The sequence below is a fragment of the Podarcis cretensis genome (genome assembly GCF_951804945.1).
Source record: "Podarcis cretensis genome assembly, chromosome: 14".
NCBI lineage: Eukaryota > Metazoa > Chordata > Lepidosauria > Squamata > Lacertidae > Podarcis > Podarcis cretensis.
Genome location: NC_137183.1, coordinates 14,244,729 through 14,270,680, shown reverse-complemented (window position 1 = coordinate 14,270,680; position 25,952 = coordinate 14,244,729). Strand labels below are relative to the sequence as shown.

The following is a 25,952-nucleotide window of genomic DNA, read 5'->3' as shown; positions in this document are numbered from 1 at the left end:
AACCCTTAAAAAAAAAAATCACTGTGAAAATGTATGTATCTCCCTAAAGATTCAATTCCTTACTTGGAATTAAGTGCATTTGAGTTCAATGCATTTACTTTTAAGTAGGTGTGTGTAAAATTGCACCTTATGGTTGCAAACCTAAACACACCAGGGAGTAAGTCTCAATCAAGGAGTAAGTTTCAGTCAGCTGAATGGGACTTCCTTCTGAGTAAACATGTAGAATTAGGCTGCATGCCAATTTTGCTTTGGGACTCAGAGGCAGAAAAAGCAATTGGGAGCTGAAGAAGAGATCAGTGGGCTACTAGAAAGGATATGGCAAGTAATATCAGGCATCAAAATATTGCTCAGGCTTGCACTTCTTACATAGTCACTGAACAATCTGTTTTTGACAACAGCATTGTACAGTATCCACAAAGCTTGCTCTGCCACCAGAGATTACGTTGTATGGTTTCCAAGCTAGATACAGTCTTCATTTTTCTCCTATTCAAATCTTAATTCGAAATAAATAAGCAAACAAACAAACTTGCTGTTCTCCAGATTGTCCTTAATGCCATTGCTGCTCCTTCTGAGTCAGTAGGAGGCACACTTTATAAGGAATACTGACTAGAGGCTACCAGCCGCATGCCCAACTCTGCAGCTTCCCAGATGTATTTTGCCTGCGCTGAAGCTGGTAGCCTGCCATTTCATGCTGCAGGCTAGTAATTTCATCCTGAGCCAGTGTTGATTTGTGACAGTGAGTGAGGCTGCCTGGTCTCCACACAGCCATATTTTCTCCTTTGCATGTGTCACGCTCCCATGCCAGCAGTTCCTGCCATCGTGTGTTGAGGCACAGCCGTGAGCATCAGTGCAGCGCACTAAAACCATCCTTTTGAGAGCTGTCTCAGGAGTATGGCTACAGCATGAAAGGAACATATCTCACCTTGTCAAATGGTACCTGAGATTATCTGGGAAGAGCATCCCAGAGGTGTGTTTACACACTTGGCCAATATGCATCTGCACTGATAAAAGTAACTCCCCAAATTTCCCGGCCATTAACCTCAGTCTATGCCAAGGGAAGCTGAATTGTGCAGTCTGTATCCATTCTGCAAACTGGATAGCAGAGACTTGCTAATTTGTTTCATTTCTGCTAATATGGGAGAGTCAATGAGTTATTTAAGGCAGTGTTTCCCAACCTTGGGCCTCCAGCTGTTTTTGAACTACAATTCCCATCATCCCTGACCACTGGTCTTGCTAGCTAGGGATGATGGGAGTTGTAGTCCAAAAACAGCTGGAACCCCAAGGTTGGGAAACACTGATTTAAGGCATTTGAAACCATGACTGCAGCAAATTCTGCTCAGTCTTCCTCCCCCCCCCCAAATTCATAAAGCATTCCCCCCCTCCCACACCTTGAAACCTATAGCGATAGCCAAGAGAACTGGGAACTCTCTGTGTGTCTTAACTAAAGCAAATAATTATCAGAAAACAGAATTCTTCAGTCATTTCCAAACTACATGCTTTTCCTAAGTTTTGTGCAGAATCATGGGATGCAAACAGACTTGTTTTATCTAATGTCACTATTATCTTGTATATGTTGTTTTAACGTCTATGGTTACTTTTGATTTATTTAAATGCTTTGCTTGTACTTTAAGCCAAGTTGGGTTCTGTTGTATCTTGATCTAGTTCTTCATCAGAAATGAGCCAAGTAACTGTTTGTGGTGATGCATTTAGAAGTTGCTAACCCATTCCTGAAAAAACAGTGTCATGTTAGAAGGGAAGACTACCTTTAGTAACACAACAGAACAAATGGCTTTCTGAAGGTTACCTGCAAATATAAACAAAGCTTCAGTTGTACCCCCACCCAAAAAACCCCAACAGAACCGGAGTGTGTCACTGAGTTAAAATATGCCTCTACCTTGGGGTTACCACATTCCTAAAAGTTTTGGGTCTTTTCTTTGATTTTTAAAGCTTTTCTTTTAAACCGGATGTATGCCAGCTCTGGACATGGGTGGCGCTGTGGGTTAAACCACAGAGCCTAGGACTTGCCGATCAGAAGGTCGGTGGTTCGAATCCCCGTGATGGGGTGAGCTCCCGTTGCTCGGTCCCTGCTCCTGCCAACCTAGCAGTTCAAAAGCACGTCAAGTGCAAGTAGATAAATTGGTACCACTCCAGCGGGAAGGTAAACAGCGTTTCCGTGCGCTGCTCTGCTTCACCAGAAGCGGCTTAGTCATGCTGGCCACATGACCCGGAAGCTGTACGCCGGCTCCCTCGGCCAATAAAGCGAGATGAGTGCCACAACCCCAGAGTCGGCCACGACTGGACCTAATGGTCAGGGGTCCCTTTACCTTTATACCAGCTCTACTGGGCAAAATGCAGATTCCAACTCATACGTTCACATACCTGCTCAGCTATGTAGCCCACTGAGAGGCCTTCAGCCAGTCACTCTTTCTCAGTTGCAGAGCCATTGCAAATTTTAATTTGGAGGAGAGCAAACCATGCGCACTTCCTTAAGCTCACTGGGGGAAATGAAAGATAAAAGTACCAGACTAAAATGAGGTAGAGTAACTTATATCCCTCCAGATGCTGTTAGACTCCAACTCTCATCATTCCTGAGCGTTGACCATGCTGGTCGGGGCTGATGGGATTTGGAGTCCAACATCTGGAGAGCCACAGCTTCTTGATCCCTCGGCTAAAATATAAGGTGGTCAACCCCTTGCACAGATGTCAGAGGCAACGGGAAGAGTGCATTTGTGGCATACCCATGTGCTTCACTAGGGCACAGAGTCATGCCTATATTCTTATTGCCTCTTCGATACTATTGTTTGCATTCCCCAACCCAGTAAGCTAGACACAAAACTGCATCAATGCATTTGGGGGTCTGTGTAGAGATGCACAGCAGCTTTTATAATGAGTGATGGGAGCCTAGGGCTCTTTAGATGTTGTTGGAGTCTCAACTTCCATCAATTTCAGCCAGCAGGTGTTTTATAGATAATAGTTTCATAGAATCGTGGAGTTGGAAGGGACCCTGAGGATCATCTAGTCCAACCCAAATATGCAGCTGTCCCATATCGGGATCGAACCTGCAGCCTTGGCGTTATCAGCACCATGCCCTCACCAACTGAGCCATCCAGGTGTCTAATGGTGAGAGGAAGAGGCCAGGCACAACAGCTATCCTTCAGGCGAGCCTCTGGGCAATGAAAGCTGGCTTTTCTGTTGCCTGGATGTATGCTCCTTATTCCCTGCAGGTATTTTTTTGTGCGCGTAAAGGTAGAGAGGAAGAAAGCAGGTGCAACAGCCGGGCCTCTGCTGAGCTGCTGGTCAACAGCAATTGGATTTTAAGGAGCATTAAATTTTGTTTCAGACGTGCAATACAATGCACCTTGTCATTTCTTAGAATTCCTAGAGAACAGCTGATTTGCTATTTTTTTAAAATAGTATTTCAGGCAGAGAAAATGTTCTGCAGCAACGCCAGCTCTAATAACTATGTAGAGGAGAGGTCCTGAATTTACTCAGGAGGTCAGCTGAGAAGGAGACAAAAACCATCTCCCCTCCTCACAGCAAATCATAACACCTTGTATATCTAGGGGACAATCTGAACCTCTGCAGTGTCTTCTTGTCAGTTCCGCCAAGTAAAGTGTTCTGTAATTTGGGGCCTGATATGAACTACCATGAAGGGAGACAGTTATTTCGATCAAATTTTCTAAACAGCTGTTTCAAGACAGACCAATTCCTTTCCCCAGTGATTGGATTCAAATCAAACTGTTTTTATCTCATGCATTCTTTGCATTTGACTCTTTTGTTGAATTAGAAATTTAATAGAGCAGCTGAGCATTTTAAGCAATTTTGGAAGATGGGGAGGGGGGTGTGGAAGAGGGATGTGAACTCCAGCACACCCTGTAAAGCATAAATTTCTTAACCAAAAGAATAGTTTATTCATATGCTCTGTACATTAGGTCAATTATTACTCACTTTCTTTGGACACCAAGCAAAGGCCTCCACCCTCTATTACACAGCTTACTGTAATCAAATGAAGAAAGAAAAGCAGAATCGTTCAAAAGCAAACTTGTGGCTTAAGCCCCAGCCCAGAGGCTGAAAAGGAACAGAAATCTCCAGCACTATGATTCTATGAAATGATTTGCTACAAGCACTGCATATATTGTAATCCTTCAGGCAGGGCTGCTGTTCCATATATATACAGTACACACACAAGCATTCTGTTAGGTGCTTAAAATTATATAACATTATTATTTATTTCTTAATTATTTGCAGTTATAATCCATCATTCATCAATTACATAATGCACAGGGCAAGGTACAGAAAATGATAAAACTCCGTTGAAACATCACAAATGGGGAAGGGCTATGGTTCAGCATTGCTTTGCAGAAGTTTCCAGGTGAAATCTCTGGCATCTCTAGGTAAAGCAGAAATCCCTGTCTGTAATCCTGGGGAGCCGCTTCCAGTCTATGTAGACACTACTGAGCTAAATGGACCCAATAGTCTGACTCAGGACTCAGCTATACAGTTGCAAATAAAACATTTAAAGTGTTTTGTAAAGTGCATTATACAAATGTGACATGAGATGGCGATGGTGAGCTATGGCAAATTCAATATACTTTTTCAAAACTTTTTTTAAAAAAGCATTTTCACATCATTTTTTTATGTTTCTGGATTCCACCTCAATATAAGCCATCTTCCTGTGTTCCTAATTTAATGAGAAGAACAGTCAACAATTAGAATACAATAAAATAAAGCTAAAGGGACCCCTGACCATTAGGTCCAGTCGCAGGCGGCTCTGGGGTCGCAGTGCTCATCTGGCTTTATTGGCTGAGGGAGCCAGCGTACAGCTTCTGGGTCATGTGGTCAGCATGACTAAGCCACTTCTGGTGAACCAGGGCAGCGCATGGAAACGTTGTTTACCTTCCCACTGGAGCGGTACCTATTTATCTACTTGCATTTCGTGCTTCCGAACTGCTAGGTTGGCAGGAGCAGGGACCGAGCAACGGGAGCTCATCCCATCACGGGGATTTGAACCACTGACCTTCTGACCTTCTAGAGGTAGCCAACGCAGTGAAGAGGTGTCGCGGGGCCCAATTATGTGGAATGGGAATAGGATTTTGTCAGGAAGGAGAGTTCCTGATTGTTCCTCATGCCTATCCCTATCCCCTATCCCTAAAATTATAGAAGCCGCCCATGAATCTTTCCTGAGTTCAGCACTCCATGGAATATGCTTGAAAACACCAACCCAGCCTCCCAGATTCACATACTTTCTCTGTTGCTCTGAAAACCCACATCTCTTCCCAAGTTTCAGTCCCTGTTTCATCCATCTGATCGAAACCAAGTCCTCACGCCAAGCTAAAGTCTCCATTCTGCAGTTATGCCATTTAAAGTACGTAGGTTTATATTACACTACTGTAATGTCCTAGGATCATAACATTTAAAAAAATTATTTAAATGGAACATAAGCATATCAAACTTTATCCATATCGTGTCAAGTGCCTGTGATCAACACAGAGATGAACCTCTCTTTGGGAATCGCTGTTCTAGGTCTCCAAATATCCTTTCTCTATATAAAGTTTTTTTAAAAAAAACAATTTCCCCCTAAGCAAACGTTTAAATTGGCAAAGAGAGTACTAAGTCTTGCAAGGCCAGAACTCCTGCAGGGAAACTTTTGACAATATATATAATTTGTTGTATAATTCTGTAATTTATTCTCTTTAACTCTAAAGACGTAAAGGGACATGGGCACAGTGATTTAAATTGTCCTTTGGGCAAGAGATGTATAAGAATAATATTTAGTGTAATCTGAATAATCTAATAAAACACGAACTATCCATCCCATTTAGCATAGTTCATTTTGGAAGAAACTGTTTTCTTTTTTAAAATGCATAGTTTACATTACAGTGCTCATTGGCGCAGAACCATGTGTTGCTGGACCACAGTTTCTTCATCCCTGACCAGTGGCGCCAACGTGGGCCCCAGACTGTGGGTGCCCAGTGTGTGTGTGTGTGTGTGTGTTGTGCCGTCATGACCTCGAGGTGCATCATGATGGCACAGGTGCGCAGTGTTGGCAACTGGGCTGCGGCCTGAGACTTTGCAGTGGGGCCTCTGTTGGGGCCCACTGCGGCTGCACCCACGGCCACAGTAGGTCCCAACAGAGGCCCCATGGCAGAAGTGCAGGCTGCGGCCTAGTTGCTACTGTGGTGCCAAAGTACCGGAGGTAAGGCAGTGGGCGGTGGCATGCGGTGGCGTTGGGCAGGAGCTGGGCACTCACAGCAAAAAAAATGTGGGTGCCTGGGGCCCTGTGCAGTTGGAGCCAGTGGAACCATTGACCATCCTGGCTGGGGCTGTTGTGAGTTTAGAGTCGAACAACATACAGAGGGTGATATCTTCCCCTCACAACCCTGTTTATAAATGCTATTGCAGGAGTGAGGAACACTTTTTTTGCTGAAGGTTGCATTCCCTTCATCAAAAAAATGTGCTCATATATGTATACATTAGAGAAAACAACATTTTAAAATATATGGGAAGATTGCACACAGAATTGCACGCAAACATGTGCATTTTAGGAGAGATTTGCTAATGAATTTTCATGAGAACTTTTCCTATATATAATATATTTTTGTAAACTGATGTGGAAGTGTGGAGAACTGGGCTTAGGACTGGAGAAATGAGAAATGAAGAAATTTGCTTATTCCTACTCAGAAGTAGGAACTTACTTCCAAGTAAGTAAGTATAGGATAATTGCCACTTTAGTCTCATCATTGGTCTGATAAAAACTTGTAGCCTTGCAGCTGACACCTGGTGATTGTTTCTTCCAATGATTTTGGCAGTCTGCTACTGCCCACCCCTGCAGATTTTGCCACAAGACGAAATAAAGGCCTTTTCATCTGTTTTGACTTTTTAGGTACTTCCACAACAGGCCACATTCATACCATACATTCAAATCATTATGACACCACCTCCAAGAGTCATGGCTTCCCTCAAAGAATTATGGGAAGTATGGTTTGTTAAGGGTGCTGAGAGTTGCTAGGAGACCCCTGGTCCCCTCATGGAGTGACTATTCCCAGAATGGTTTAACAATCCTTCTTAACAGGGAACTCCTGGGGAACTGTAGCACTGGGAGGAGAGTAGGGGTCTCCCAACGGCTCTCAGCACCCATAGGGAACTATAGATCCCATAATTCTTTGCAGGAAGCCATGACTGCTTAAAGTGGTATCATAGAGCTTTAAAGGAATGGTGTGAATTTAGCCTTGGTGTTTTAAAGTAGAATTCCCACTTTTTGCCCTGCTATAAATGATTGAAAATTGACGCTAATAGAAAGATGGACGGTGTGTGTGTGTGTGTGTGTGTGTGTGTGTATGTACCTGCGGGAGAATGGAAAATTATTCAGTTTATAGTATAGGTAGGTGTGGGGAAGTTTTGGCCTGCCAGTTGTTTTGGAAGTACAACTGCCTCATCCATGCTTGCAAACATCGATGTGAGTTGTAGTTCAGCAACATCTATGGGGGGCAAAGTTTTCCCACACTTAGGAGAAGAACAGTGAATATAAGATAAAGGGACCCCATTAGGTCCAGTCGTGACCGACTCTGGGGTTGTGGCGCCCATCTTGCTTTATTGGCCAAGGGAGCTGGTGTACAGCTTCCGGGTCATGTGGCCAGGATGACTAAGCCGCTTCTGGCAAACCAGAGCAGTGCATGGAACGCCGTTTACCTTCCCGCTGGAGCGGTACCTATTTATCTACTTGCACTTTTCGAACTGCTAGGTTGGCAGGAGCAGGGACCAAGCAACGGGAGCTCACCCTGTCACGGGGATTCGAACCACCAACCTTCTGATCGGCAAGTCCTAGGTTCTGTTGTTTAACCCACAGCGCTACCCGAGAAACTCTTTCTCATGGGAAATATTACAAGAAAGATTATATAATCTCTTGCTCTTAAGGCATGGAAGGGGAACTCAAGCATGTAATCCCTCCAACCTACTGGCCATCGCCCAGCCATGACCAGAGTTGCCATATTCCCCAAAGTGAAAATCCAGACAAAGTTGTTGAGTGTTTTTTTTTTGTTGTTGTTGGGGGGGACACACACACACACATCTCCCCTGGAATATTAAGTTTTGGAGATTTTTTTTTTTTTGTAATTTTTATGGATTTTAAAAAAATTACCCCCATTGCCATACGTCTGGTAAAAATTCACCTGGATGCCATTCTACTGTCCGCATCCCAGTTGTGTCCGGGAAAATCCAGACGTATGGCAGCTCTAGCCATGAGAGAAGTGGAGGATCACTGCTGGCAGCTGGGTGGTCCAGGCCTTTGGTCTTATTACCGACTACAAGAAAGCTGGTTGTAAATATCAACTGCTGCTACTACTCAAAAGCAAAATGGGCCTGGAGAAAAAGGAGAGGGCACTACTCAAAATGGAGAGATGTGTAGTGTTGGTCAAAAACAGTTTTTCAGCCCTGAAAAGAGGTTTCATGCCAGCTTGAGCCTCTTGGCTATGCAGAAGTGGCATGCTAGCAACTTCTGGGTTAGTTAGCTAGTGTGGCAGAAGCATTAGGATGTACCCAGAAGAACAACTTGTGAGGCCAAGTAGGTTGCAACTGGTAGGGAGGAAGAGGACAAGTGGGCAGGATTGGAGAGCTCCAAAACCTAGTGCTGCTCTCATTTTGGGAATGTCCCAGCAGTAATAGGGACATTGCTGGCTTGGAGTTGAATACCACTTTGAGCCTCTCCAGCCCTGTTTTACTGCTCCTGCACCTGGGGAACTTCTGCCTATTGAGGAGCCAGAGGGCTGAGCCAACGAGCCCCACCCTGGAAAACAATTGTAAGAAGTCTGGCACAGCTGTAGCTGTTTCCAGGGAAAAGCCTGTTGTGTGAACAGTTGTTTGTGGTTCGACAGCTGTGTTTGTTGTGAGAGCACAAATGCGACTCATGAATTCATAAAGTGTGATTCATGGTGTTCCTGGGTGGTGGTTGTTTTATATTTTTATTGTATTGTACTTTTGAGCATGCATTTACTGTAGCTGGCTACAAAGAAATAAGCTGAGGACGATGACATAACTTCCTGCATGCATGGCATTCCCAACAGTGAACTTTTCTGAGACCCTTTTTATTGGGTATAATAATATCAATACATTACACTTGCAGGGGCTCGGTTTTTTCCCCCTTTCATGGAAATGGTATAAAGCTGACAGCTCATAATGAAGAACAGTTAGTGCTGATGGAGTTCTTAGTACCAATTGGGTCTAATTAATTCTCCCATGTCCCTTGTACCTTTACAGTTCCTATATTGTAAGGTTACCAGATTTTTTTAAATGAATCCGGGGACACTTTAAATCAATCAATCAATCAATCAATCAATCAATCAATCAATATCACACGTTCAGGGTGTTGATGCTGCAGCAATGGCAGTGGCAGAAGGGTGGCCACTGCCTTGATCTCCTCTGAGGCTTCTATCTCCTTTGTCCATGAGCCTGGGCAGCCCCTGAGTTGTTGGTTCTTCAGTGGTGGTAGTGGTGGTGGGCAAGCGGTGCGCAGTGCGTCAGGCATGGAAGGCGGAGAAGGAGGGCCGAGAGCGGCAGCGGTGGTGGTAAGGCTTGGGCAGCACGATGCCTCCCTTCCCATCGGAGCAGCCCCAATCCCATTCCTACTTTCATGCAAGCAGGAGGGGGCGGGGATCCATCAGCAGGGAAGGGAGGCTTCCCGTTGCCTAACTGAGAGATCCCTGCCCCCTCCTGCTTGTACGCAAGCTCTGATAGGCAGCATGAAGCCTCCCTTCATAGCTTAGTTGCTGGGGTCAGGGAAGGTGGAGGCAGCCCGGAAGCTGCATCTTAGAGCCCCTGCACCACCATCATATGGGGACTTCTGAGCATCTCCTGAAGCCAGCCAGAGCCAACTGCTCTGGGCTGTTGAGAGACTGCCGCTGATGCATTTCCCGGGGACATTAGATGAAATCCGGGGACATTCCGGGAATGGAGTTTGTCCGGGGACTTATTCGCAAATCTGGGGATTGTCCCCGGAAAACGGGGACGTCTGGTAACCCTACGTATATTGCAAAGCTCCAACCCAGATTGCCACAGAGAAGCATGGTTTCTGGTCCCTGTGTTTCCTTTGCATAAAACACCTAGATATGGTATACCTCTCCATGTGACAAAATTGCAGTGAGCTGGAAAACTAATTAGGCTATCTAATTGATTTCGCATGAGCTCCTCCAGGGAATGTGCTGCATCGCCGACACTACGGCTTGCACAACATACAAAATCCCAGAGAATAATTCTCAGGGGGTTTGGCTAGAAATTGACAACCAAACAATGCACTGAAACATAGGGAGAGAAGTGGTGTGGGTGGGATATTAGTAGGAGAAAGGGTTTAACGGTTGTGCCATTATTCACCATATGCTTCAACAAGTAGAGATGAAATTTAAACCAAGGGCTTATGCAAACTTACCTTTCCTCCTCTCTTTCTCGTCATGGTGCACACTTTAAAGCACCTTGCTCCAGAGCTTTCCCCATGAAAACCCACTCTTTAAAGCTCAATCGGAGCAAACACCAATCCATGGAAAACTCAATTTGATGTTTGCTCCAATTGAGCACTGAATAGCATGTTTTCATGAGGAAAGCCCTGAGGCAAAAACAGACACCCCTCCCATGCCTGTAAATGGTGGGGCAAAAGGTAAGTCCATAGGGAAAAAGGGGGGAAATCAGGATGCAAAAGTTGTTGACCCTACCCCTGGGAAGCCCACAAGCATAGCATGAGCAGAAGAGCACTCTTTCCACTCATTATCTCTAGTAACCAGTATTCAGATATATACTGCCTCTGGTACTGCAGGCTGCATGGCCTTATCCTATCTGAGGATGCTTTCAGACATCATATGGCAAATGGTAATTTTAGCTCCAGCAATGTTACCTACTTGTTCTAGTTCTTCAGAATTTTTTGTTATTCTGGTGGTAGTACTGGGGGTAGTTAGCTAGGGACAGAGCATCTAACTGAGCATAGTACTTAATAATGATACCTCACCTTTATATAGCACCTTAGAATGCCCAAAGCATTTTATATATTTTGATTTAGCAATCCTTACTACAGGGGTGGAAAACCTGTCACCCTCCATCATAAATGACCATTGGTCATGCTGTTGGGACTGATGGAAGTCCAACAACAACTGGAGGGCACCAGGTTGAGGAAGCCTGGCCTAATCACATATATGGTATACCTTCTGTTTTGGTTCTTAAGATTCCAAGATGCTAGGAAATCCTCTTCCTGATACTGTGCTTTGCTTGAAAACAGCATATGTATATTAACTGTAGAAGCCTGGCTGAGATACAAACCAATGTAATACAGTGGTACCTCAGGTTAAGTACTTAATTCGTTCCGGAGGTCCGTACTTAACCTGAAACTGTTCTTAACCTGAAGCACTTCTTTAGCTAATGGGGCCTGCTGCTGCCACCGCACCGCCGGACCATGATTTCTGTTCTCATCCTGAAGCAAAGTTCTTAACCTGAAGCACTATTTCTGGGTTAGCAGAGTCTGTAACCTGAAGCGTATGTAACCTGAAGCGTATGTAACCCGAGGTACCACTGTATGTTCTGGTTTAATGGCCTGACCCCAAAATTAAAATGGCTTTGACTTGAGCAGGAAAGAAAAATGTATGCTTTCTTAAAGGTAATCAGCAAAAATATTAGGGGCAGATGATAAATATTACTTTGAACTGTGATGATACAAAGTTAGATTCTCTCCTTTACAGATTTTCAGTAGTTTTCATGCTTTGAATTTTTAAATGTTTGCTTTTGATAAAAACCACAGTGCATCAGCCATTAGGCATCATACTTGAATAGGCAGAACATCAACCACACCCCCCAACTGAATGACCCCAAGCAGAAAAATAGACAAATTTCAGAGGAAGGCATGCTAACATCCAGAGAACTCTGGGGTATGAAATACTTATTCATAAGAGACATTTTTCAAGGTAGATATCCCATGAAGGAACCAGGTTAAATCACTCATGACTCTACAGATTTAGACATTTTGATATCCACTGTGTCTAATTACGTTACTGTTATGACCAATGCCATAAGAATACAGAGACAACATTTTATGATTCTCTAAAAACAAATAACACATGAAGAACAGAACATATACAGATATGTGAATGCTTTTAAATGCATCAAAACTGCCATCGCTCTTCAGCTAGAATAGCTGTATTTATGGCTTCTCTTAATGTTCATGCTGAGTGGAACGCTGTTCTTGAGTGGCTTCATTATCCCATTAGTTCCAGATGTTGTCTGTATTTGTACTGATACACTGAAATAATTGTCATGGCAACAGATGAAAAACGTTCACCTTTTGATGGGATGACACATGCATAGTTCTGAGAGGAGCAAGGGGTCCGCGTTGTTGTTTTTCAATGTATTATCCAAAATGTCATTTGGAAGCCCATTGCAATGGAACTGTCTCTAGTTGGCTCCACCGTTAGGCAAACTTAGATATTTTGGCGGGGTGTGACTAAGAGGCTTTACTGACATATCTGACCTCATGATTTCCTGACATTCTGGTCCACATGTAGCTGAGAAGGCCAACAAGTCTCTAGAGGCTGAAATATTTATTTAAAACTGGGAGTTTTATGCATGGGTGCCATTTTGGATCTTGGGAGTAGGGTGGGAGGAATCAGTTACTGAAAGGGTTGTTTTTGCATGTATTCAAGCTTTTGAATTGCAAAAAAATGAGTGCAGTTTTGGGAGCATTTGTCATGGTTCCATGCATGCTTTCAGAATACTCCATTCCATCTGCTGCTGTTTTTCTATCTCCCACTCCAAACATTTTGTGGCTAGTGAGCATGCTGAGGTGACGCTTTGCCGAAGACCCCAGGAGGGTTGCAGCACGATGGGGATGTGTCTACCAGAGTTGGACAGCCCAAGGCTGGTGTGTGTGTGTGGGTTCCTTCAACCAACTCACTCACCTCACCAGTCACCATGCTAAGAGCCACAAGCCCCAGTTCCCTCTCTACAGCTGTAGGAGCCTATCCCTGACCCTTCCATGGTGTGTACCTCAGATACTGGGAGTAGCCCTGCCTCTCTAGAGGGGGATGTTTCTCTGGCTCTGCCCTAACCTCAGATGGTGTAGAGAACCTCCAACACCACTTCAATCCAAGAGGTACCAAAGAATGATGATGATGTTGCCAACTAGGTTTCGTGGGAGATGGGTGTTTGTCATTGTCCGATCAATGGCTAAGTTTTGGGAGCTATATCACCTGCCTTTGTGTAGCTGTACCTAGGATTACTTATGTGTATTGCCTGTTGTGCATTAAGCCATTAATTTGCATATACTGTATATCGCAGCAATATAAACACCAAAACCTTTGTAAAGTCTCCTCTTTTGAGTTTTTGTTCTTCAGCACACAGGAGCCAGGACACAGTAAGCACTCTATGCATTGCTAATTTTATCACCTTTTAAGGTTTTTAAATTCTAGGGCTAATCTAAGAATGCAGTCTGTCCTTATGACATGAGTGTGATACATTGTGAAATAACATAGCTTGTTGAGAAAGCTGGAGAAATGACACAAAAAGTAAATATAGCTGTTTTGGACCAGAAGGAGGGTGGTTGGAGAAATCACTTTTGTGATACCTATTTTGTGATATTTTGTTTTGCCTAATGAAGATATTGTTCGAGTATGGATTTTGGAGCAAGGAGGTTCTCAAGTCCACCCTTACTTGACTTTCTTGTCCTGTAACTAGCAGCTTCCTATTTCTGGCAAAGTTGTTAGCCCTCTTCCCACAAGCATGACATATGGGGCAAAGCTGATTCTCATAGATGAGTTTGTTTGCCCCTTGGGAACCTTGGCTGGGTATAGCAATAGCAGGCTGCATTCTGATCTCATAGACACTGGGATAAATACTGTGAGTGGTTCTGCCAATTGAGTTGACTTCAGATTTTGGCTCCAGCGCAAAACTGGCTGTAGAATGGGCTGTGTTGGAACGCGCTACTCTTTCACAATATGCTCTGGGATAAGTGTGTATGTGACGGATACTGACGGTTTAATCTGTGTTTACATTTTTAATGTTTTGTGAATAGCTTTAAAAAGGTGAGCAAAAACCAACAGAGACATGAGACCCTTGCCAACATGGCCTCTTAAACATGAAAAAGTATACGGCCTATTACTGAAAGTAATAATACTGCTTAGCACTAACACTTTGCAGTGTTTAAAAGTAGGGCTGAGCGGAAAGTTTGACTTTGTGAACTTCAGGCTCAAAATTTGAAGAGCAAGGGGTGAAAGGGGGGGGGCTGAAGCTACATTTAACAAGAAATTACATTTAACAAGTAGATAACAAAAATGCCTGCCCCCAAGTCAGACAGTAAGGTCCCCAAAATGATTGCAAGCTTTCACACTCCACAAAAAACCCACCAAAATGACAATACCCCTGAATATATTGCCAAATTTACTGTGCGTTTGTGTGTTCATGAGGGTTTTTTTTTATCCTTCCTCAAATTGTCTCAATAAAACTATTCTGTGAGGTAGGCTAATACTGAGAGGTAGCTGCGTGTCAGAAGTATCTATTTCTGGTGAGCACTGAACACAGTTCAGCCATTTAGAGCCAACCTAGACATGTGGGGAAGCCACATCTATAAATTATGCCCATGTCTGTCCTGTTTCCATAGAACATGGGGGTGGGGTTTCTACCTTTTTAATATGAAAAACAACATGCAGGGGAGGAAAATGAAACCCAAATCCTCCGCCATCCCTTCTTGTGATCTGTTTACAGTCTTCTTTCTGCCTACATCCTGCCTACTGTTGATTATCCATGGTCCTTGCCCATGCTTCCTAGGCATGGTGGCACTTATAACTTAGCAATACCTGGAGGGCTAAAGCTTCCTTGCTTTTCTCTTCAAGCAGCAGAGCTCAGCAAGGCAAGGCTTCCTTCCTCTGCACGCTGCTTTTCATATCAAAAGTAGACCTTCTTACAAGTGTGTACTGTTGCCCTGTTGCAAGGGTGGGGAATCTCTGGCCCCCGCTGCAATCTTAGCCTGCCAAAGTATCCAGTTTGGTTTGCAAGGGCATTTCCCCCAAACCCGTGCCCACCTGTCCATCATCATTGGTGATGTCAGCTGATGGGTGGGAGAACGAGGTTTAATTTTGCATTGGCTGTGTGCCGTCTTCCCATCAGGGAACAGGGTCATGCAGCCAAGGCAGCAGAATATATAAAGCAAATGAACGGAGATTAAAGTGCTTCTCCAAAGCAGTGTTTGAAGCAGCAAATGTGCTCTGTGAGTGATGTGAGGTAGCCCCATGTTCCTGTTTCAGCTGAAATGGGGGCACAGGGCCTGCCTTAAAATGCTTCTCAAAAGTGCTGTTTGAAGCAGCCGCACCCCTCTTTCATTTAAAGGAGAAAGGGCGGGGTGTGTGTGTATGCTTCAAAAGCACTTTTGCAAAGTCTTTAAGATGGCCCTAGTGCTCCTAATTCAGGCTAAAATGGGAGCATGGGAGCATGGGAGCTGTCCTAAAACTTTTGCGAATCTCATTGTGTTCCTCTTGTAAACTTTTGAGATTGGGAATGAAAGGGAGAGGAGGGGAGACTTGCAACGCCATGCATTTAATACATGGGTGGGCTTGTCAAATTTGGCTCATGAGGTTGATCCTGATAAGGACCTGGCCTGTGCAGAATTGCTGCCCATCCCTGCCCTATTGTATCTTGTTTGGCCTTTAAGACGCTATGCTACACTACTCTCAAACAGTAAACTAGTTGTTAGCTTCAGATAGAAATATAGGGAGAGAAGCCATGATTTCAGATGAGACCTGAGGAACCATGTGGAACTTCAACAGTTTTGTAAAAGGACCACCTGCCCTTCTTGACAGGTGGCACTCATTGTGAGATGAATCTAGAGGTTTCATGTGTTTTTCAGTGTTTTTTACTGGGTGGTGCCAGAGGTTTATGGGTTCAGTCTATCCATCTTTCAGAGAGATATTGTAGGGGTAGGCCTCTATTCAGGGGCATCTTATATTCAGAACAAATGACAAATGTGTGTTTATGACTTCCAGGGGTTTCTTCCATCTGCCTGCACAGTACATTTTATTCATTCATTTCTGAGCATTTACATCCTCTTCTGCCTGAATATAAGAAGGGTAGCTTTGCTCTCTGGATTAGAAAGTGTAACAAACAAATCCATCATCAGACTCCCTAGTCATACTCGTTTTATTTTGTAAAACTACTCACAGAAGCAGAAAGCAATTGTGTTGTGTTCCATGACTTCATGTGAATCTTGTACTTATTACCATATACTTGGCTGCAGCATGCTCCCACTTCTGGTGTTTGACAGGCCTGTGCAGATGACGTTAGGCACGATCCACATCTGTCCTGCAGTTTCATGACAAATATTGCAGTATACAATGTGCTTTCCCTCAAACCACCTTTCATCTGATCTGAGAACGTAAGCCACGTTCACTTTGCAGTTCAGCTGAGTTGCGTATATTTGAGTCAGCCATTGAGCTTGCACAGATGACAGCTTGCTTAATGGGATTTGTGGTGCCTGTGTGTTGTAGACAGGTAATGTGCATTGGGAGAATAAATCCCTGGCCCCCATTTCTGGTGTGCACAGCAAATGCAACTTGAAACACAGTAGGGAGAAATTACCTTGCAACGTTTTAAGCCACTAATCTGTACAGAAATGTGTCAGTTTGGGAAGCAGTGCTACATCAACGGAAACTTCTTCATTTTGCTGCCTTTTTATTATTTTTCTTCATTCTGGAAAAAAAATGCTGTATATTTTTGGACTGCTAATTGTAATTGCGAAGAACAAAACTAAATACTCACCCCACCCCCTTGTTATGGGCTTAGTTTTGTGTTTTGGATTTGAGTGTGCATAATAAATTACTCCAGAAACAATTCTTGAACATTACTTGGTTGTTGTTTGATTACTTTCCAGCTACAGGAAAAGTGGGTCAATTGCAAGAACAAAATAGGTTTTGAAAAGATTCAAGTTTTTTGTTCTCGAATGTGGGTTTTCAGATACTTTTCAAAAGCATAAGGGAGATCAGTGCCCAGTTCGGAGGGGCTCCTTGGCTTCCCAGTTCGGAGAGACTCCTGAAGGGGAGTGAAAGGCGGGATATCAAATCCAAACTCTTCTTCTCTTCTTCTTCTTCTCGCAGAAGGAGATTCAGAAGGAGCATCTTCTGTGATTGTTTGCTGAACTGGGCAAAAGAGCCATATCTCACCTGTGTTAAAGGCAAAGGAACGTCCATCAAATTTAGGTTACTGGTACTGGCGACCTTGGCTTGGCCAATTTTCATATACTTTACATTAAATATGGCTGATAAGAAGAGCCCTTAGGACAAGCCTATACAACATGTGATTTGCCAGCTCAAATGCAGACCACAAGCTGTGTATGGCAGCTCAGCAGGTTCTCAATAACCCCTATTGTTTTGCTGTCTGTTGGGGACTGCAAAACCTGCGAAAGGGGAGAGATAAGGGCCTGGCAGGCCATTAAACTTGCCTGCTGGGTTGTGTTCAGCTAAGTGGGTCACAGGTTGCACAGGCCCAAATGAGGATAATGATTTCCAAATGGTGAGTCAGGCATTTGGACTCCTGTGAATAAGTTTCCAGGCTCCAGATATTAGATGGTGATGCACCAAGAAATGCAAGCCCAGTGAAATCCCTGGTTAGGAGGTGCTCCAGTGGAAACATAATCAGCTATGTTGATTAATCCTCTTGGGCAAAACATTTAGGAACCCACAAAAGTTGGCTTAGGAGTCTCATTAAAAAAACACCTTGTACTTCAACTAGTGTACAGTAATTGTAGATAATTTTAACTACGATACAGTACAGGTTTATCTGCTGATCAAGGTTTTAAAATAAGCAAAGCAGCAAATCGCAATTTGGCATTATGCCGAGCCTGTCTTTTGCTTTATTACAAAGTGCAGAATTCTGTATTTTGGTGCTAATTTAATTTAATTTCACACTGGACATGATGCAGCTAAAGTTAGTTGCTTCTACAACATAATTTTATGCATACCTGGACCAGAATAGTCTGCTATCAGCAGTGCTTGGAAAGTAACTTTTAAAAGGAACTAGATGCAGTTGAAGTTCATTCTGTCCAAAAAGGAACTAGCTACAGTTCAACATAATATTTTACAAGATGCTGTCTTTCAGCCTAAGTTTCCCTGTCTATTAAATAAAATTAATATGTTCCTGACCTGGAGGACTGTAAGGATCCTAGGTGAAGAGTTAGATATTAGGAGCCTTATGTGTATGCCTGTTTAATGTACTGAAAAATACTCTTAATAACAAGCTTTTTCTTTTTTTTTTACAGTGCCTGATTTAAAAAATAAAATAAAATAAATTATGTGGACTGCTGCATTGCTGAACATAATGAATTCCATGTAGGAAGCATGTGGTGCTGGGAAGGTCACAGGGGTTAGATTTATGTTGCCACGAACATTTAGCATTCATGAAGGTAGACTCAAGTAGGCACATATATATTCTAGTTTCAATTATCAGACCTTTTAGGAAATTCATAGTTAAGAAAAAGGAGATTATTGCTGGGGGAGGGGGTTAAAACTGAGTTGTATTTTAGTCTTTGGAAATGGCAAATACTTAAAATTTCAAGTCCAGATCATGTGTCTGGGGCTTTCATTGATTTTGGCAACCTGAATTGTGTCTTTTCCAAGCAGTTTACGAAATCAAGTAAATTTTATATTTTTTACATATTACACCTAAAACCTGCTGCTGATTTTAAGTGCTGTAATACCCACCTTTCTCAACAGCTTTAGCAACATTTCTGACATGATTTGGACATAATAGTTTTATTTTCCACCAATGCCTTTTTAGGGGGTTGGGGAGTGAAGTAGTCTATTCTGAAAGCTTGGATAGTTAAATGGTATTTTGTTATGTGGGTGTTTCAGCTGTCATTTGGAAGTTCAGGAATGTTGAACATCTATGAAAAAATGCAACATACTTATAAATCCAGGATTCTCTTTGCTCCACCCCACTCTGCTGTTCTTCCAGTGTGCCAGAGAGCCAATGTGGTGTAGTGGTTAAGAGCGGTAGATTTGTAATCTGGTGAACTGGGTTCGCGTCTCCGCTCCTCCACATGCAGCTGCTGGGTGACCTTGGGCCAGTCACACTTCTCTGAAGTCTCTCAGCCTCACTCACCTTACAGAGTGTTTGTTGTGGGGGAGGAAGGGAAAGGAGAATTTTAGCCACTTTGAGACTCCTTCAGGTAGTGATAAAGCGGGATATCAAATCCAAACTCTTCTTCTTCTTCCCTCCCAGGGTGGCCCTGCCCTCTGCCTGCCCTTCAGAGCCAGTGCATCTTGCAAGGCTGGGCCTCAGTGGTGGCAGCCTCTCTTCCTCCTTCTCACCTGCTCTCCAGCCGCCCCTATGAACTGCCCAAGGGAGGAGGCCAGTAGCGGTGGCTATGGAGAGGCAATGGGATGCCTCCTTGCAGGCGCCACTGCCACCAGCACTCAGGACAAGCGCCAGCTCCTCCTCCTCCTTGAGCTCGGTGGTGGCACTGGCAGGGGAAATAGGGAATAGGAAATAGGGACATTCTGGGATCAAATCAGAAGCCAGGGTGGTTTTCATAATTCTGGGACTGTCCCTGGAAAATAGTCGGGCTAACATAAAGGCCCTGCATTGGACTGGAATTAATAATTTTGAAATATAAGTGACCCTGTTATCTGTTGGATTTAAACCATGAAACCTAGGGGAGCAAAATTTATTTACCGCTGACTTGATATTTTCTTTTCCAATGTCCCTTAATCTGATTTGAATACAGTATTATGATAAACATATTGCTCACTTGAATTATGCAAGAGTTCAAAGTCAATACAAATAGATCTGATTTTGCTATGTAAGCAGGCTTGAAGGTTGGCAAAGAAAATGGCAATTCAACCAGTGTTTTATAGTGCTAGCCCACACCCAATATTCCTTTGTGTGTACACCTAGTTCTGTACCTAGTTCCGCACACATCGTCTCATACTTGATTGAACTGGGGGGAGCCCCAGGATAGGACTCAAGAAACTTGAGTGTATCTTATCTAAATCAGTATTATATGCTTGTATCCAATCAAGTTCCATTATTAGATTCAGAGAAGAATTTTGTTCTACACAAATACAACCGTTTCCTGCAGCTTGGGGTAGGGGTTGCATTGGTAGATCCACTAGGCTCATTTTTGGAGCACAGGAAGGTAAACCTCCCTCCCTTTTTTCTCCACTGATTTTGCTTGGCCCTGAGGAACTTCTATAGATGTCAAATGGTTGTGGATATTGGATCTATTATCAGTTTCTATCTCCGATTCTTTGACCCCTTTCAATATGTGGCTCATAGAGTCAAGAATATTGATGACTGTTTGTTGCTCTTCCTGAGGGAGTTTCCTATAGGAGCTAAGAAAATCACATTCCAAGGGGTTCATGAAATGCTCAAATCCTGGGACTGTTTGTTTGGAGAAATCAGCTGATCCTTTTGACCCTCCTGGTTATATTGCTGTTGAGGATGGTTCTGGCCATGTAGCTTACAAATATAAATAGTACCTCAGTCCCTACCCTCAGGATACCCAAGGAAAAAGGAAGGAAGGAGAAGGGGGGAAAGTAAGCTCAGCCACCAGTTCTTCAGATTACAGGTCTTAAAATGAATGGGAGCAGTTCTGGTAGTTTGCTGCCATGTGAAGGAGGACCAACAAATAGCCCTGCTTCTCACTTCTCCCTCTGCCCTGCCGCCTGGTGGAAAGGCAGTTGCCACATGACTGCTGGGGAGACTGAAAAGCAGCTGGTCTCTTAGCACAGGCAATGGAATAGTGCTGTTTCCCTTCTCTCCTCTCTTCTGCAGCCTGTTGGAGAATCTGCCCTTGCTGCCGAAAAGGTTGGCTGAAAAAATAAACACACAAATGCCAGAATCTAATATTTCCAGGGTCATGATTCCTGTGAATGGCTTCACTAGCTCAATCTGTTCCATAGATTACTTTGGAGCAATTGTTGTTCATTAGCACTGTGCCTAGTTTAGATAAAAACCTGCCAATAGTCTGAGGTTCAACAATCTCTACAGTTGTTTTAGGCTGCTTCCACTTTTCCACTGGTCTCAGTAGTTAATGTCAAAGGAACTTTTTCAGTTGTGGCTTTAATAGCTTGAGACTTAGAGACACATATATTTTTTTTCAGTTTTAGTATTTATAGAAGTAAATAAGGCCACATGCTTTTGTATTGGTTTCAGACAGTTGTGGGCAACAATTCTCTAAAATTAGTTCAGGTGAAAATAGATCCGGAAAGAGGCAATATATGAGAACTCTTTGAAGACACATCTGTATTAGAAGGCATTGATTGATCCTGGGATGGGGGCACATTTGTTCAGCCCAGGGACCACATTCCTTCATGAGTAACCTTTAAAGGGTCCCATGCCAATTGTAGGTGGAGCCAGGGGCAGAAAAGTAGATGGGGACGGATGCAAAAGCTTGTGGAGCAATGAATGACCTTTTCACAGTAGGCTGCATTCCAGCTGTGCAAAAGCCAGTTTTCTACACCCACCAACCTTCTCTTCTCTATTCCCTCTACAGACAAGCGAGAAGCATTATTATAGTTCAAGGAACATTTTGCAGGCAAAATGCTCAACAAGGTCATGGAGCAGGGCCTGGTGAGCGGCGTAGCCTGTGGAGAGCGGGCTACAGTCTAGGGGACATTCTTAGGAGCCAGATGGAGATGCCTAGAGGAGTGGTTCCAATTAGCTAAGTGCTGCAGAGTGCGGACCCCCTGTTTTTTCAAAAGCCAAGCCATGGACCCCCTGCTTTTGTAAATGTTGATGTAGCAGTTTTTGTTATGGAATAGTGCTGCCATACCCTCCAACAAGTCCCATCACAAAACTGGGCCATGGGTCTTCTAGGCTTCACTCCTGCATGAGTCACATAACCCGCCCGAGAACGCAACACCCACAAACTCATGGTTTTAGGTGACACAGTCTCGTGCGAGACGCATGTCCGACCGCAGTCTCACATTTTTGAATGTTGTGTTCTAGTGTGAGGGCATGGTCCCTCAAAACGCGATGTCCCTGGCAGTTGATGGATATGTGACATGGACCACCTGGGGTCTACAAACCACCGCTTGGGAACCACTGGCCTCAAGGGTCTCCCTCCCCTCTGAAAATAAGAGATCAGTGTAATATTTCTAGCTACCATGGGGAATTTTTATATTCAAGAACAAATGAAACCCTGATCAAGTGGATGTGACAGGTTTATTGTTACTTAATATATACTGTCAGCCTTTCCACAAATGTACCCTAGCAGAGGAATGTGTCCAAGAGCTTGGGTCTCAACTACATCTATTTTGTGTTTAATTGTTTTTAACGATTGTTTTTTTTAAAAAATATTTTTAGCTGTTCCTATTTGTATCTGTAAGCCACCTTGAGTCCCCGTCAGGGAAAAAGGCGGGATATAAATAAATATATAATAATAATGTGGTAAAATGGGAATGTATTGCTCTATGACACATCATAATCACAAGGGAGATGTTTCACAGTTTTAATAGGTAGGTACATAAGCATTGGGATGTAGAGACTAGTGTAAAAGAAAATATACATAGGCAGTGTTTTTTTTCCTGGGGGGACACATTCCCCTAAACATTTTGTGAATCTAAGTTTGGCCTCATTGAGGGGCAGTGTTTCAATATGAGTAGGAAACCTTTTTTTAAAGAAAACAAAAAGCACTGTACATAGGCAAATTGATATATCACAACTCAACCAAAGATTCGGTGTTTATAGTTTGAAAATGGAACTCAATGAAAATGTTCAATCTAGCATTCTGCGAAATATTTTGCATAGTGATTCCCCTTTCTTTTGAACCAGTTGGAAGGATGTGCAAAGAAGTCACTAGCCCACTTTCAAAAACAAAAAAACCCCACTAGCCAATATGTCCATACTTATTTTTGTTGTGTGGCCTGACAGGTGACAGGGTGAGAGGCTGAGACAAATTTTGTAAAGATTTTGTGCTTTCACATTTGGAGGAAATTTTAACTTGCCACTGGGGGTAAGTAACTATAAACAATTCTAAGGAAAACTGAAGATTGGATAAAGGGTGGGAGAAAACACATCAAGTAAGAGCATAACCTTTATTTGAACCGACTAGTGGTTAAATTCCTGGAGAGAGAGATTTTGTGTGACCTAATCTCAAATACTAACTGAAATTTATGACACTCAAAAGCTTGCATCTGGCAATTCAGTTGATCCAAATTTATTTTATGCAACTAAATTTATAGGCCACTTAATAATGAAATTAAGAAGTTTACATTAAACAGCACACATACACGTCTTGCCTGATTTTTTTTTTTTTTTAAGGCGGCAGGAGAACAGGATAAAGCCACTGGCAAAAAAAGTTTCTCAAAGGCCTCCAGAGCCGAGTAAGCAACAGCAAAGAGCTTCAAAGCTCTTTCCGTGGTGGGAAAACTCGACACAGAATTATCTTTTAAGTTCTCTGCCTTGCTTATTGGGCTGTGGGAAGTTCTTGCACAGGTTCTGGAGGCCTTTGCGAGATCTCAGAAAGCCCTGCGAGATCTTGTGCAATCTCTGGAAGGTAATATTGCCCACATGGGGGTGGCTTTACACACAGCCCCTGGAAACTAAACCGCCCCCCCCCCACAATATGCAGTCCTACTGTATAGTTCATTGAGACCAACTGAGCCTCTGCTAAGGGCCTCCTACACTGTACACTTTAAAGTGACATGGTTTCTCAAAGTGTTTGATATTGAGGTCAGTTAGTGGGACTGTACAGGTAGGCTTGCCATATTTCAAGAAGTAAAATTCCTGACACACACACACCTGCTCCCAAACTTGTTGTACTGAAATTGTTGTGTTGAAATTGTTGAGCAAGGAAGCTGAATTAAAGAAATAGGAGGCAGTGAAGCCACGTGAAAATATCCTACGCCAAAGGATGAATGGACACAAATCTGATATCAAGAATCACAAGATAGAGAAACCAGTAGGAGAACACTTCAGTCTCCCAGGACATTCTATACAAGATCTCAAAGCAGCTGTCTTATTACAAAAGAATTTCAGAAATAGACTGGAAAGAGAAGTTGCTGAATTGCAACTTATTACCAAACTTAAAACCATGGAGATACCTGGTCTGAATAGAGACATTGGATTCTTATCTCATTATACATGATATAGCTATTTTTATCCATCTCACCCCTCGCTTTTTCCTGTAAGACCAATTGCGGTCGTTAACAGTCGTCAACAGGTTTACCACACCTATCAGCCAATCACCCATTCCCACCACCCTTCTGAGTAATACCCCTCCCCTCCCTCTCACTATATATAAGGGTCTGGTGACTTCTGTTTCAGTGTATCTGAAGCACACAAAAGCTCATACCAATAGCAAACTTAGTTGGTCTCTAAGGTGCTACTGGAAGGAATTTTTTTATTTTGCATCGACGTGAAAATAGGTTATTGAGGTTGGCTGAGGCCAGAGGAGAGAACAAAGCTTATCTTTCTCCTGTTCCTTTTTTTATTTACTTGGGGAGCCCTGCATGCAGAACCGTGTGTGTGTGTGTGTGTGTGTGTCTGCGCCAGGGCTCCCTTTCCCTGCCCTGCCCCTCGTGCCTCTACGTGGGCAACTTGGGAAAGGCAAAGGTGGCACGAGCAGAAAACGGTAGTTGAGGAAGGGGGAAGTGTGGGCATGGACAGACTGGGGGGCCCGTGTCCCGCCTGCCGCCCACCCTCAGCAACACGCTCTCTCTCCTCCTGGGCCCGCCCCCCCTTTGCCATTGGTGCCCTTCGGGGCAGCCCTGGAGACAGACAGAGAGAGGTGCTAGTAGTTTGGGGCTGTTTGATATGACGCAGGGGCTGTGTGTGAAATATCCCACCCACCGCCATACGTGCAGGAAATTCTGGAAATCTCTTAAAAATCAACCACCCCACCCGGGCATCATTTTAGGCATCTGATTAATGTACATGTCCGGAATTTTCCGGATGTATGGCAAACCTAATATGAGGTTCCATGCCCCCCCCCCAAAAAGTAATTAGGAAATATGAGCCTTAAAAAAAAGGAACAGGCATATACAGAGAGTACCTTCCTTGCTAATGCATTTCATTAGTTGATTTTACACAACAGTTTCCCTTATTTATTTTATTCTTATTAATGGTGATTGATGATAAATAAATCTTAATTATATATTGACATTTCTTTACTTTATCTCATATACATTCCCAGTCATTTGGGTTGGGGTCTATAGCAACTTTATAAGCTCATTTGGAGGTCGGTGGGTTCAGAAGTTTGGGAACCCCTGATGTAAAGTGAGAATGTAAGAGTTATGTTGGCAACTGCATAGGTGCACTTGTGAAGGATTTGGGCTTGGAGGGGGGATGCTTGTGTTTGCCCTGTGTTACTAGCGTGTGAAAAACATTTTAAGGGAAAATATCTGTTCTTTGTGAGGGCGATGAATAAAGGAATATAGCAGGCTTCCTCAACCTCGGCCCTCCAGACTTTTTTTTGGCCTACAACTCCCATGATCCCTAGCTAGCAGGACCAGTGGTCAGGGATGATGGGAAATGTAGTCTCAAAACATCTGGAGGGCTGAGGTTGAGGAAGCCTGGAATAAAGGAAGGCGCAGAAAAGAAGCAGAGAAGGTGACAAATGTTCATTTGGGGGAAAAAGAGAGCTTGTGTGTGAGAGTGTGTGTATGTGCGTGCAGGGGAGCTCGCCATGCCACTGTTTTGTTGTTGCCGTGGGAGAATGGAACAAAATACAAGTGAATATTTTATTAACGGCCTAGTTTAATTTTGTCTCACGGATAAATAGTTTGTCGTACCATAAACAAACCAAATCAGACGTGTTCCACATGCCCTCTCGTTTAGCTGCAGACAAAGGTTGCCCACAGTTAAATGGGTGTGCTTTGTGCCTGCGTATCACTGAAAGTTGCCTCTAATTAACTTGGTTGTAAGCTACAGCCCTTTAGGATCTGTTAAATTCCGTGGTAGGAAAAATAATTAATAAAAGTATTGTGCTCTAGGCAAGATTA

The 25,952-nt window shown here is 43.4% G+C and overlaps 1 protein-coding gene across 3 annotated transcripts in view; it reads left to right on the top strand.

Annotated features, from left to right (window-relative positions):
• The window catches only part of FBN1 (fibrillin 1), a 215,608-nt gene that overhangs the window by 51,359 nt on the left and 138,297 nt on the right, over positions 1-25,952 (top strand). The window lies entirely within an intron of this gene.